The sequence below is a fragment of the Aethalodelphis obliquidens genome, unplaced genomic scaffold (assembly GCF_003676395.1).
Source record: "Aethalodelphis obliquidens isolate GAN/ISIS:26980383/991018 unplaced genomic scaffold, ASM367639v1 scaffold63, whole genome shotgun sequence".
NCBI classification, from domain to species: Eukaryota; Metazoa; Chordata; class Mammalia; order Artiodactyla; family Delphinidae; genus Aethalodelphis; species Aethalodelphis obliquidens.
Genome location: NW_020838007.1, coordinates 11,046,344 through 11,057,695, shown reverse-complemented (window position 1 = coordinate 11,057,695; position 11,352 = coordinate 11,046,344). Strand labels below are relative to the sequence as shown.

The 11,352-nt window shown below is 36.1% G+C and overlaps 1 long non-coding RNA gene across 1 annotated transcript; it reads right to left on the bottom strand.

The window, feature by feature from the left end:
- Positions 1-3,255: 3,255 nt before the first annotated feature.
- LOC113610584 (uncharacterized) lies at positions 3,256-7,705 on the bottom strand. Its single transcript, XR_003429137.1, has 3 exons — positions 7,612-7,705; positions 5,300-5,473; positions 3,256-3,361 (listed from the first exon to the last, which is right to left on the bottom strand). It is a non-coding gene; the product is annotated as an uncharacterized LOC113610584 (long non-coding RNA).
- Positions 7,706-11,352: the final 3,647 nt, after the last annotated feature.

Sequence of the window (11,352 nt, the reverse complement as noted above, 5' to 3'; positions counted from 1 at the left end):
TGGCCACTGAGCCTGCGCGTCTGGAGCCTGTGCTCCGCAATGGGAGAGGCCCGCGTACCGCAAAAAAAAAAAAGTATAATTGGCACAATAATCTGCATAAGCTGGAAGTGTACGATTTGATACCCTCACTGAATCAAGATAATAAATACTACCATAACCCTCTAAAAAAAAAATACAAGCAAACAGAATCCAACAGCACATTAGACGGATCGTACGCCATGATCAAGTGGGGTTTATTCCAGGAATAAATTCCAGGAATGCACGGATTCTTCAATATACGCAAATCAATCAGCAGGATACACCATATTAACAAATTGAAGGAGAAAACCCACATGATCATCTCAATAGATGCAGAGAAAGCTTTTGACAAAATTCAACACCCATTTATGATAAAAACCCTGCAGAAAGCAGGCATAGAGGGAACTTTCCTCAACATAATAAAGGCCATATATTACAAACCCACAGCCAACATTGTCCTCAATGGTGAAAAACTGAAAGCATTTCCACTAAGATCAGGAACAAGACAAGGTTGCCCACTCTCACCACTATTATTCAACACAGTTTTGGAAGTTTTAGCCATAGCAATCAGAGAAGAAAAGGAAATAAAAGGAATCCAAATCGGAAAAGAAGAAGTAAAACTGTCACTGTTTGCAGATGACATGATACTATACATAGAGAATCCTAAAAATGCTACCAGAAAACTACTAGAGCTAATCAATGAATTTGGTAAAGTGGCAGGATACAAAATTAATGCACAGAAATCTCTGGCATTCCTATACACTAAGGATGGAAAATCTGAAAGTGAAATCAAGAAAACACTCCCATTTACCATTGCAACAAAAAGAGTAAAATATCTAGGAATAAACCTACCTAAGGAGACAAAAGACCTGTATGCAGAAAATTATAAGACACTGATGAAAGAAATTAAAGATGATACAAATAGATGGAGAGATATACCATGTTCTTGGATTGGAAGAATCAACATTGTGAAAATGAATCTACTACTCAAAGCAATCTACAGATTCAATGCAATCCCTATCAAACTGCCACTGGCATTTTTCACAGAACTAGAACAAAAAATTTCACAATTTGTATGGAAACACAAAAGACCCCGAATAGCCAAAGCAATCTTGAGAACGAAAAACGGAGCTGGAGGAATCAGGCTCCCTGACTTCAGACTATACTACAAAGCTACAGTTATCAAGACAGTATGGTACTGGCACAGAAACAGAAATATAGATCAATGGAAAAGGACAGAAAGCCCAGAGATAAACCCACGCACATATGGTCACCTTATCTTTGATAAAGGAGGCAGAAATGTATAGTTGAGAAAGGACAGCCTCTTCAATAAGTGGTGCTGGGAAAACTGGACAGGTACATGTAAAAGTATGAGATTAGATCACTCCCTAACACCATACACAAAAATAAGCTCAAAATGGATTAAAGACCTAAATGTAAGGCCAGAAACTATCAAACTCTTAGAGGAAAACATAGGCAGGACACTCTATGACATAAATCACAGCAAGGTCCTTTTTGACCCACCTCCTAGAGAAATGGAAATAAAAACAAAAATAAGCAAATGGGACCTAATGAAACTTCAAAGCTTTTGCACAGCAAAGGAAACCATAAACAAGACCAAAAGACAACCCTCAGAATGGGAGAAAATATTTGCAAATGAAGCAACCGACAAAGGATTAATCTCCAAAATTTATAAGCAGCTCATGCAGCTTAATAACAAAAAAACAAACAACCCAATCCAAAAATGGGCAGAAGACCTAAATAGACATTTCTCCAAAGAAGATATACAGACTGCCAACAAACACATGAAAGAATGCTCAACATCATTAATCATTAGAGAAATGCAAATTAAAACTACAATGAGATATCATCTCACACCAGTCAGAATGGCCATCATCAAAAAATCTAGAAACATTAAATGCTTGAGAGGGTGTGGAGAAAAGGGAACCCTCTTACACTGTTGGTGGGAATGTAAATTGATACAGCCACTGTGGAGAACAGTATGGAGGTTCCTTAAAAAACTACAAATAGAACTACCATATGACCCAGCAATCCCACTACTGGGTATATACCCTGAGAAAACCATAATTCAGAAAGAGTCATGTACCAAACTGTTCATTGCAGCTCTATTTACAATAGCCCGGAGATGGAAGTAACCTAAGTGCCCATCATCGGATGAATGGATAAAGAAGATGTGGTACATATATACAATGGAGTATTACTCAGGCATAAAAAGAAACGAAATTGAGCTATTTTAATGAGGTGGATAGACCTAGAGTTTGTCATACAGAGTGAAGTAAGTCAGAAAGAGAGAGACAAATACTGTATGCTAACACATATATATGAAATTTAAGGGAAAAAAATGTCATGAAGAACCTAGGGGTAAAACAGGAATAAAGACACACACTTACTAGAGAATGGACTTGAGGATATGGGAAGGGGGAAGGGTAAACTGTGAGAAAGAGAGAGAGAGGCATGGACATATATACACTACCAAACGTAAGGTAGATAGCTACTGGGAAGCAGCCGCATAGCACAGGGAGATCAGCTTGGTGCTTTGTGACCACCTGGAGGGGTGGGAGGGAGGGAGATGCAAGCGGGAAGAGAAATGGGAACATATGTATATATATAAGTGATTCGTTTTGTTGTGAAGCAGAAACTAACACACCATTGTAAAGCAATTATACTCCAATAAAGATGTTAAAAAATAAAGAAAACCCCAGGCCCAGAAACTGGTAAATTCTCCCAAATATTTAAGTAAGAAAAAACACAATGTAACACAAGATCTCCTGCACTGTATAAAAAGAGAACATACCTTCCACCTCATGTTATGAAGCCAGTATTACCTAGATGCCAAAGTCTGACAAAGACACTACAAGAAAGGGAAAACACATGCCAAACTCTTAACATGGACTCAGAATTCTCTAAATGAAACACTAGCAAATGGAATATAGTTAAATATAAAAATGATCATATATAATGATCGAGTTTGGTTTTGGTTTTTGTTTGTTTCCTTGGCCAGGGCTGAAAACTTCTGGTAATATTCAAAAATCACTGTGACTTATGCCATTAACAAAATAAAATATCAATATCTTATGATAATGTCAATATGCTTATAGAAAACGTGACAAATTCAACATTCATTAATAATCTTTTAAAATCTTTTACTAAACTAAAAATAGAAGAGCACAGCCCTAATCTGACAGTAAGTATCTTCCAAAAAAACTATGGAAAACATACCTATTGAAATTTTGAAACCATTCCACTGTGATCAGTAAGACCATAAGGATGTCTGCCACCATGACTTCCATTCATCTGCCACCATGACTTCCATTCAAACTGTCTGAATTAAGGGGTGAGTTTAGGAAGGATGCTTGGATATTAGTTCCATATGCAAAAATAAATCAAACTCTTATTTACCAGCTACAAATAAATAGAAAAATAAATACTAAAATTATACCATTTACAGTTGAATCCAAAAAGTCAAATACCTTGAAATAAATCTAACAAAAGATGAGAATTACCTTTACAGAAAAAACTTCATAAAGTTACTAAGATAGTAAAGAAGACCTAGATTAATGGATAAATATACCTTATTCATAGATTATAAAGATATTCATTCTTCCCAAGTTTTTCTGTAGATTTAACACAGTCAAAATCAATACTCCTAAAGGCTTTTTATTTTGTTGTCGGAAATTTACATTCTGATTCAAAAATTTATTTTAATTAAAAGGTTAAAGAATAGCCAATGCAATTTAGAAAAATAAGAACATCTTGACAAAACACATGTCAAATTGACCTTATAATCATTCTTAACCAAGTGCTATTAAACCAATTAGATTTTAGACAAGGTGTGAGATATATTAGAATAGTTTTACAAAATAATAGAAGATCCTCAAAAAAAGAAAAGTTGTGGAGTTTGGAAAAAATTAAATGATTGTGTGTTATCCAGAGTTATTTTTATAAAATATTTCTTGCTGTTAATATGTTTATAAAACATACCAAAAAAAGCTAAGCAGATTCAAATTTTACTCTAACTTTTAATATGATTTTTTAAATACTAGTTAAAAGTTTTTGACACAAAAATTTCCTAACTGGAAGAGACTACATAACTGTGCAACAAAAGTGCCATCCCTGGGCTTCCCTGGTGGCGCAGTGGTTGAGAATCCGCCTGCTAATGCAGGGGACACGGGTTCGAGCCCTGGTCCGGGAAGATCCCACATGCCGCAGAGCAACTAGGCCCGTGAGCCACAACTACTGAGCCTGCGTGTCTGGTGCCTGTGCTCCACAACAAGAGAGGCCACGATAGTGAGAGGCCCGCATACCGCGATGAAGAGTGGCCCCTGCTTGCCACAACTGCAGAAAGCCCTCGCACAGAAATGAAGACGCAACACAGCAAAAATAAATTAATTAATAAACTCCTACCCACAACATCTTCTTTAAAAAAAAAAAAAAAGTGCCATCCCAATCAAATTTAAATAAATTAGAAAAATAAAACAAAATAATTTTCACAACTATAAAGTAAAAGACTTATGTGCAAATTACTTGGAATCAATGAATATTATTTTCCAGCTATATAGACAAATATAGTTTCAATTTTTAAAAAAGATTTAAACTTAACTAAAAGATTTGAACAAGTGAAGCTACAAGATGCTATTTTTGTTTTATTTTTATTATCTCAGCATTGTAATTTTTTAAAGAATAAAAACTTAAAGAATGCTTTGTGGATCTATATATTGCTTTAAAAATAGTAAAACTCACAACGTAAGTAATAGAAATTTATGCACTAAAATTAAAATAATTTGTAGTAATTTCTTTTGTTAGGATATGTCATGTTTGACCCTGTTACAATGTTTTGAACTATGTAAAATAATGGTTTATTTCCAAACCTAAAAATTGTTTTAAAAATCTTATTAACAATTCCAGTTGCTACTATCTTAGCAGATCAGTTTCTTCACATTTTGCTGAAATAGAGTCAAGGAAAAACACTTCAGGAAATAAGTGTATAATAATTAATGAATTATGTATACTTTTACTACTCATCCTAAATCACCTTTCTGTAGAAACTTTAGACATGAGCAAGAGTAAACAGACTCAGTAATTTTTTATAATTTCCTGATTTTCAATTATATTCAAACCATGGATTTTCACAAATATTTTTATGAATTAATAGGGAAGGTATATTTATCAACTTAGGAGAACAGATCTATACAGTTTGCTAACATGATTGATGATTTTTAAAATATTTAAACATCAGAAGCCTGGGCCTCTGTACTCTTACCTGCTGGGCCCCAAAATGTTAGTAGTGATTCTGCGTCCAGTTTTCAAACTTTTCTCCACAAAGGAATCATGCCCCTCTCTTTCCATCCTTGAATGTCACTGCTGCTGGAAGCCGACTGTTCTTCAGAATGATTTAGAAATCTTTGGTATTCTGGGACACCATTAGCTTAAAATCCTATTTACAAATGTGATGTTTTTGATATTAAATAGTGAAATATGTCAGCTTGTAGAACATCTGCATAACTTAGTAAGCCAATATTTTCCAAATGACCAAAACATTTTGACACAAAATCTCACACAGGTAGGAGAGCCATTCAATATATAAAATAACTCAGGGGATTTTAATGTAACAGAGAACAAAAATTTCATTGATAAGATATCAGATTCCATAGTACACCTTTTCTTTAAGAAAAAAAAAAAAGAGAAGATGAGTTTCGGTGTAAAATCCAGGAATATTCACACCCTTTCAAAGAAACCATTAAAATACTCCTCACTTTTCCAACTATAAGTGTGGGTGAGTCTGGATTTTCTCTGTATAACTGAAACAACATATTGCAAATGACTGAATGCTGAAGCAGATATAAGAACCCAGCTGTATTATAAGGTAGACATTGTAGAGATTTGCAAAAATGCAAAACATTATCACTCTTCTAAGTTTGTTTAGTAAAATATAGTTCTCATATAGTGTAAATATATTATTCATTTTAACTTGTACTAAGTGTAGTTTCTTATTTTAAAATAAATTCATAAATAAATATATTTTTTTAATTTCCTAGTTTAATTTTTAATATAGCAAATATAGAAATATGTAAAACCACCTAAAAACTTTTGTGGGTTTTCAATACTTTTTAAGAGTGTAAAGAGGTATCTATATTAAAAAAATACAGAAATGTTGATTCAACACATTCCTTCATTTTTTCGTTGAGGAAACTAAAAAAACACAGAGATGATGATCCACATTATCCAAATCACAGAATTAGTAGAAATGCTGAGACAAAAATCAAGGTTTTCTGAATTCTAATTATATTGGTCTCCTGAGGCTGTCCTAACAAAGTACCAAAAACTGGTGGCTTAAACAACAGAAATGCATTGTTTCACAATTTCAGAGACTAGAAGTCTGAGATCAAGGTGTCAGCAGAGTGGGCTCCTTCAGAGGTCTAGAGGTCTGTGAGGGAGAATGCCTCTCTCCTAGCTTCTGATGGTTTGCTGTCAATCTTTGATGTTCCTTGGCTTTTAGATGCCTCATCCTGATTTCTGCCTTCATGTTCACACGATGTTCTCTCTGTGTGCATATCTGTGTCCAAATTTCCCCCTAGTCATATTGGATTGAGGATCCACCCTACTCCAGTCTGACCTCATCTTTACTAATGACATCTGCAATGACCCTATTTCCAAATAAGGTCACATTCTGGAGTGCTAGGGCTTAGGACTTCAGCAAATGAACTCTGGGGGACACCATTCAACCCATAATACAAGCCCAGTGTGTTCTTCCCCCAGTCCTCCTATATATCAAGAAGTATTCTCTTTCCTAATTTCCTTTCTTTTCTCCCTACTGCATTCCAGTCTCACATTCTCTCAATATACCGACAGAAATACTCATATGAAATGCCTATAGGGAAAACTGATTCTCAGGAAAGCAACCATTATAATGGAAATAGAAGTTCAAAGTCAAGTTGGCTACAAAGAGGATGTGCAACTTAAGATCAGCCTCAGATGATTTCAATAAACAGAGGTGAAGACAGGTAACATCTCAGGAAATTAAAGAGATGTCTCAGAAAGCTAACACATTTATGAATGAAGATCACAAAATGTTATCTCGTGCATTTACAGAATGTATTAAAACCTCACATGTAAGGAAAATGTGATTTATCAAAAATTCTTGAGTAGCTAGAATGAAGTATGAATTCCAACCATGTACCTTTTCTCTCCATTGACTATGATTTTGGGTATTGGTGAAATGTATTCTTCATCTGAAGTGATGGATTATACTGGTGGAAAAAGTGATATGTCCTATTCCCAATTCTGATAGAACTTGGTCCTCATCTACATGACAGTCTATAAGCCTTGCTCTCCTCCCTTTATAACTGCCTTCTTCTCCTTTCCCCCAAATACCCAACAGCTGATCTACTGTGAAGTAAAGGAATCAGGGCAGTCCCCAAAAGATTGTGCAAAGTATTAAGAATACAGTAAATTCAAAAGACTTTATGGAATTGAAATCACTTAGTAAGACACACTATCAGTCTGAATTCTCCAGAGAAACAGAACCTATAGGAATAGGAAGTTTTAGAGATTTCTTATAAGGAACTAGCTCACATGATTACGGAGGCTGAGAGTCCCAAGACCTGCAGTTAACACGCTGGAGACCCAGGAGAGCTGATTGTATGGTTCCAAGTCCGAGTGCAAAGGCAGGAGATGCCTGATGTCCTGCAGGAAGACAGTCAAGCAGAGAGAGAATAAATTCGCCCTGACTCAGCCTTTCTGTTCTATCAAGGCCTTCAATGAATTGTTTGTGGTGCCCAACATTGAGGAGGGCAATTTGCTTTATTGTCTACTGATTCAAATGTTAATCTAATTCAGAAAAGCCCCTCACAGACACACCCAGAATAATGTTTAAACAAATACCTGGGCATCCTCTGGCACAGTCAAAATTAATTATGACAGGCGCATAATAGTCAAAAATGTTCTGTGCTGAGAGATTAAATTACTAATGCAGTTAATTACAGAGTTTTTAGCCAGAATACTTTATTAAAATCTCAATTTAGATTCTTCTCCCTTTATATGGTCCTCTGCCAATAGACACACACACACACACACACACACACACACAGGCAATTTTGAAAGACCTTTACTCAGCAACTTTTTGGACAGATAGCAGGGACAGTTTGAAATAATTTGGTGCTTTTTCTTCCTTTTGTAAAAGACTGAGCACATTGAGGAGGCTAATTAGCTTGCCCAGGATGGGAGGAGAGAAGAAGACAGGAGGACAAGATGGGAGTGAGAGGAAAGGTGCCCTAGACCCTGAGCAGCATGCAGAGGTGGAAAGGCCTCAGCAGTGATGTAACTGGATACACAAACTGCTAGAAAACAGGATAAAATACATAATTTTTATATAAAAATAAATCTATAACATAATAATACAAATATATAAACCAACTATTTTCAGACACTTTACCACAGGTAACACAGGATTGTGTCCCCTAAAAGAAGAGAAAGAAATCGGCTGAGCCAAGAATAGCTTTCTGCCTGGAGGCATTTTCCAGAGGGAGCTCAAGCACAGGAGACCAAGCACAGGGAGCTGTCATCCTGAACTGAGGAAAGAGAGGTCAGTGGCTGTTCCGGTGGCTGAAGCATCTAGGCAGCTGCACAGGAAGAAAGCTCTAGAAATCATCATGAGGATATTTAAATGTATGCTGTGCTTGCAACACTGAGGCCATGCTAGAAATGCCCTCCCAAGCTTAAAAGCAAGCGTTTAGACTTGAGGAAATGTGACAGAAACTAAAATAGATTTGGAGCTAGCAAAAAAAAAAATTCCCAGTATGATTTCTTTTTTGATCTGTAATCGAGATGCCTATTTATAAATTTCCAAACATATGAACTCTTTTGTTATCTTTGCCTTGTTGATCTCTAACTTAGTAACACTGTACTAAGATAACGTGGTTGGTATAATATTTGATTTACTGAAATACGTTGCAGCTTGTCCTGTGGCTTAATATATTATCATTTTTGGCAAGTGATTAATGCGTGTTTGAGAAGAATGTAGACTCTCTAATTGTAGTCTGAACTACAGATATACATTTGCCAGTATATCTGGTTACCTTTAAGAATAAGAGATGCATACTTGGATTTTTTAATGTCAATAAAAATCAGTAACCTTACCCTTTCGGAATGGTCTCACCTTCAGCTGTGGGTAGCTTAAGTTGGAAACATGAGAGAAGAGCATATACTAGCTGGCAAGGTCACATGTCCACACCTGTGGCTACCTGGTCTCCCAAATGCTGCTGATGTTACTTCCAGTTGTATCTAGACCTCAGAAAACACACAAAAAAGTCAAGAGAATTAGAAAGCCCTTCAACAGAGGGGAAGGTAGCTGTGACAAATAGACATTTCAATAGGGGGAAGAAAAAGCTATTAAGATAAACTGAAGATCAAAGTGTCTGAAAGTTTCCTTAATACTAAGTTGACTAAAATAGTTTAGACGAGATAAAGATTTACATAAAGAAGCATAAATCTCCAAAGAGAATTGACTCAATTTTGCAATTGAGTGGCGGGCGTGCTAATATTTGGGGGATGAGATTCAGAGGCGCAAAGGAAAGGCATTGTCCTGGGAGATGCCCTAACTTTCCTACAGTCCTGGGATCATCAGTGTAAAGAATGAGACTGTGGAGTAGTCCTGACAACAAGCTCCTTCTGCCCCTCAGGATTTAGACCACAGTCTAAGCCGCATTGTCCAATACGATAGCAGGGAGGCCACATGTGGCTATTTAATTTAATTTAAATTTTAACTTTAATAAAAATTAAATTTTCCTTTAGTTATTGCTTAAATTAAAAATGGAATAAAATTAAAAATTCATTTATTCCATCATATGAACCTACTTGAAGTGCTCAATGGCCACATACATATTAAAGAACACATCCTTCATCACAGAATGTTCTTCTGGACAGTACTGGCCTAGAGGGCACCTGTGGTCTCCAGGGGGCTCTCTGTCTCAAGAGCAGGCTCAGCAGATTCTGGACAGGCAGGAGGGCATCAGAAACTCTGTGCTTATTCTCCTGAGTGAAGTTTGAGGGGGATGGAAACGAGGAACGGGTCCAAGAGGATGCTGTTGTGTGAGAAGATGATTGCCTGAGGGAGAACTAGCTAAATTATGAGGGATGAAAATAAAGGAAAAGTAGAGACCTCGACAACTGAATGTCCCCCTGAGGGAAGATAAAGGAGTCAATGAGGAAAAAAGTATTCCTTTTTCCACCACTGGAGCCCCATTGGGCTATGTGGTTAATCCCTAGCACAAAAGAGGTTATCAGACAATGTCAACAGACAGAGGGTGAAGGGAGAGAGGGGTATGGAGAACCTTGCTTTTTTATACGTTCAGAGGGTTAACTGTTCATGACTTAGCGGGGATTGGAAGATGATAAAACTTTTGGCACAGAAGACTCATCTTTAAAATTTTTAATTTATCTTATGAAGCAGCTATTTGGGGATTATGGCAATTGACATGATGGTCTAAGGTAGAAACTAAAATGTAAAATGAGAACTGTCATTTACATATTCTTTCATGATAGTTAAGTACATTAAGGAAAATTATGACAGGTATTGCTGGCAAAAGCATGCTGGTGGTTTTTGCAGTTTCCACACAAAAATGAAATTATGCTTTCAATAATGTTTTTCTGGTTATTGCTTTCTCTCTTTCTGAGATTCCAATTTGGTTCAGATGAATTTAAGAATATCCCACCAGTCGGGATTGACATATACAACTACTATGTATAAAAGAGATAACTAATAAGGACTTACTGTATAGCACAGGGGACTCTACTCAATACTTTGTAATGGCCTATGAGGGAAAAGAATCTAAAAAAAAAAAGTGGATATATGTATAACTGATTGACTCTGCTGTACACCTGAAACTAACACAACATTGTAAATCAACTATACTCCAATAAAATTTTTTTTTTAAAGATTAAAAAAGAATATCCCACCAAATAAGAAGACTTGAAGAGTTCTGTGCTTTGTTTTCAGTTAAGAGCAGTGGGCATGATCCAAGGTCCTGAAGAGCAAAACGAGCTTCGACTTTTGGCAAAACCGTCAGGAAACGCTTTCTACCAAGACCCATTCCTGCCTCTCCTGAGCAGTGAATCTTGTCTGATCCTTCCTGCAGAGCTGCTTTAGATATCCTAGATTTTCCCTTTTTGTGACTATTTGTGATAATTTTTGAAATCTCAGATATTTATGATAAATGCATCCAGAAGTTCCTTTTGATTCCCCAAGATTTGAGTGTTTCACCTCTTAAGGGATATATATATATATATATATATATATATATATATATATATATATAT